We start from the raw sequence: 4,312 nt of genomic DNA on the forward strand, positions 1-4,312 counted from the left end.
ACTCATTCTTTCCATGTGTCCAAACCATCCTAATATTCTTTCATCAACCCTATCTCCCAAATCCTTTTTCACCCCTGTTCTCCTCCTCACCTCCTCATTTCTCACTCTATCCAGCCTAGTAACCCCCACCATACTTCTCAGACACCTCATCTCAAACACATTCAAACTCCTTCTCTCTTCTTCTCTTATGTTCCACGTTTCTGCCCCATACAGTGCTGTTGGCACAATCACTCCTTCATACAGTCTCCTCTTCGCATCCATTCCCAAATGTCTATTCCTCATTATACTCTTTAATCCACCAAGGCATTTACTCGCTTCTCTCAATCTACATTCTACCTCCACCTTCACTCCACCTTTTCCTGCTACACTTGCACCCAAGTATCTAAAACTATCCACTTCCTCCAGTCGCTCTCCCTTAATGCTCACTTCCAGTCTACTGCCACTTTCACCCCTTGTACATCTCATCACCTTACTTTTACCCACATTTATCTTTAGCTTTCTTCTATCACATACTCTCCCAAACTCTGCCACCAGCTTCCTCAATCCCTCCTCTGACCCTGCCACAAGCGCAGTGTCGTCCGCAAACAACAGCTGGCTCACCTCCCACTTTTCTCCATTTTCTTTAACCATCTCCAATCCCTGACCCACTACCCTAGTATTCACCTCTCGCACCACCCCATCCATGTAAGTTGAACAGCCAGGGCGACATAACAATAATAATAATAATAATGATAATAATAAAAATAATAATAATAACAATAATAATGATAAAAATAATAGTAATAATAATAATAATAGTAGTAATGAAAATAATAATAATAATAATAATAATAATAATAATAATACTAATAATAATAATAATAATAAAAAATAATATAAATAATAATAATAATAATAATAATAATAATAATGATAATGATAATAATAATAATAATGATAATAATAATAATGATAATAATAATAATGATAATAATAATGATAATAATAATAATAATAATGATAATAATAATAATTATAATAATAATAATAATAATAATAATAATAATAATAATAATAATAATAATAATAATAATAATAATGATAATAATGTGGAGTTCCAGGAAAGAATCGTAGTGGAGAGTTGATGGTGGAAATGTGTCTAGAAAAAGAGTTGATGATAGCAAATACAGTGTTTCGGAAGAAAGTCAAGCATAAGTACACATGGGAGAGGGTGGTGGATGGAAGGGTGGTAGATAGAGCGTTGATGGATTATGTAGTGGTAAATAGGACTATGATAGGAAGAGTTAAGGATGTACATGTGCTAAGGGGAGAGGGTGGGGGAATATCAGATCATTTTTTGGTGGAAGGTAAGTTGAGAGTGGAGGATAGATGGAGAAAGAGGAAAGGGACAAAAGGTAGGGAGGTGCTTAGAGTGAACTCTTTAAATGAAAAGGAAAAGGAGGAGTACAAGAAGAAGCTGAAGGAGGAGTGGGAGGGAGTGAAGGATAGAGTAGAGGTAGGTGTGGAGGAGGAATGGGGATGGTTCAAGGAGGGAGTCATAAAGTGTGCAAGGATGGTGTGTGGAACAAGAAGGACAGGAGGAAATAGAAGGAAGGGTAGTGAATGGTGGGATGAGGAAACAAAGAAGGTTGTAGAAGAGAAGAAGCGAGCTTTCACAGATTGGTTACAAAATAAGACGAGGGAGTCATATGAGAGGTACAAAGAAAAGAAAAGAGAAGTAAAGCAAAAGGTAAAGGAGGCAAAGAGGAGAGCAGATGTGAAGTGGGGTAAGAGTATGACAGAAAATTTTGAAAGTAATAAAAAGATGTTTTGGAAAGAAATTAAGAGAGGAAGAGGAGGCGAATCAAGTAGAGAAGAAAAGGTAAAAAGTGCAGATGGAGAGATGATAATGGAAGAGAAGGCAGTAAGGGGAAGATGGGCAGAATATTTTAGGGAGTTGCTAAATGTGAAGGAGGATAGGGAGGGAAAGATAGTTGCAGTGGGAAATGCTAAGGAAATGAGAGTGATGAGTGAGGAAAATGGAGGAGAAATAAGGAAGGATGAAGTGAAGGCAGTTGTTAAGATGATGAAAGCAGGTAAGGCACCTGGTCTGGATGGATGCCATGCAGAATGTCTAAAAATGGAGGTACGGTGATGGTGGACTGGCTGGTGAGGTTACTTAATGTTTCCTGGAGAGAAGGTAGAGTGCCGGAGGACTGGAGGAGTGCCTGTATAGTTCCATTTTACAAGGGAAAAGGGGACAAGTGTGAATGTAGTAGTTTCAGAGGGATTAGCTTGTTAAGTGTAGTTGGGAAGGCTTATGGGAGGATCTTGATTGAGAGAATTAGGAGAGGAACAGAGGGAGTAATTGGTGAGGAACAGTGTGGATTTAGGACGGGTAGAGGTTGTGTACATCAGATCTTTGTGGTAGGACAAATATGTGAGAAAGCTATAGGAAAGGGGAAGGATGTTTTTTGGACTTTTATGGATCTGGAAAAGGCTGTCAGGAGTTTTTATGAGAGTAGTAGAGCTTGTGTCAGGATTAGAAATGGAGAGAGTGAGTGGTTTGAGGTAAAGGTGGGACTTCGTCAAGGATGCGTTATGTCGCCCTGGCTGTTCAACTTATACATGGATGGGGTAGTGCGAGAGGTAAATGCAAGGGTAGTGGGTCAGGGATTGGAGATGGTTAAAGAAAATGGAGAAAAGTGGGAGGTGAAACAGCTGTTGTTTGCTGACGACACTGCGCTTGTGGCAGGATCGGAGGAGGGATTGAGGAAGTTGGTGACAGAGTTTGGGAGAGTATGTGATAGAAGAAAGCTAAAGATAAATGTGGGTAAAAGTAAGGTGATGAGATGTACAAGGGGTGAAAGTGGCAGTAGACTGGAAGTGAGCATTAAGGGAGAGCGACTGGAGGAAGTGGATAGTTTTAGATACTTGGGTGCAAATGTGGCAGGAAAAGGTGGAGTGAAGGTGGAGGTAGAATGTAGATTGAGAGAAGCGAGTAAATGCCTTGGTGGATTGAAGAGTGTAATGAGGAATAGACTTTTGGGAATGGATGCTAAGAGGAGACTATGAAGGAGTGATTGTGCCAACAGCACTGTATGGAGCAGAAACATGGAACATAAAAGAGGAAGAGAGAAGGAGTTTGAGAAGTATGATGGGGGTTACTAGGCTAGATAGAGTGAGAAATGAGGAGGTGAGGAGAAAAACGGGGGTGGAAAGGGAGTTGGGAGATAGGGTTGATGAAAGAATATTAGGATGGTTTGGACACATGGAAAGAATGAGTGAAGAAAGACTAGTAAAAGAGGTATGGAAGGCAGACGTGGGGGGAGTGAACATGAAGGGACGTCCTAGGATGAGGTGGATGGATGGGGTGAAGGGGGCTTTGGGGAAGAGGGGAATGTCTGTTGAGGAAGGACGGGAGAGGACAGAAGACAGGGGTGAATGGAGAATGGTTGTATATGGATGATGTTGTGATGCATGAGGTGGAATGGGCGGGGGGATGGGGGATGAGGTAGTATATGTGAGCAAAATTTGACACAGCCCGAAGGGATTTCTCCCCGTCTTCTCCTTTTATGCATGGGGGGGACGGAGAGGGGGGGTCGCCGATTTAATGAAGCGGCCTTGCTGTGGATGTGCTGTGTCTTGCGACACTGCTTCTGACCCAGGGCAGTGGACAAGGTGCAGGGATGACCCGTCATCAAGGAGGTGCTAAGATAAGAGGGAGGGTGGAGGGGTGTGGAGTGTATTCAGGGATGGAATGGGTGGGAATGATTTTATGCCTTTTCCTTTTTGGCTACCTCCCTTGTAAGGGGGAAGAAGCCTTGGTATATGTATGTATGTATGTATGTATGTATTATTATTATTATTATTATTATTATTATTATTATTATTATTATTATTATTATTATTATTATTATTATTATTATTATTATTACTATTATTATTATTATTATTACTATTATCATTATTATTATTATTATTATTATTATTATTATTATTATTATTATTATTATTATTATTATTATTATTATTATTATTATTATTATTATTATCATTATTATTATTATCATTATTATTACTATTATTATCATTATTGTTATTATTATTATTGTTATTATTATCATTATCATTATTATTATTATTATTATTATTATTATTATTATTATTATTATTATTATTATTATTATTATTATTATTATTATTATTATTATTATTATTATTATTATTATTATCATCATTATTATCAAAATTATTATTATTATTATTGAAAGAATGGATGAAGAAAATTTTATGAAATATGTGTGGAAGGCAGAGGTGGAAGGAGTGAACA

This window comes from Oratosquilla oratoria, chromosome 11 (assembly GCF_046742065.1).
Source record: "Oratosquilla oratoria isolate Oo_2021 chromosome 11, ASM4674206v1, whole genome shotgun sequence".
Taxonomy (NCBI): Eukaryota; Metazoa; Arthropoda; class Malacostraca; order Stomatopoda; family Squillidae; genus Oratosquilla; species Oratosquilla oratoria.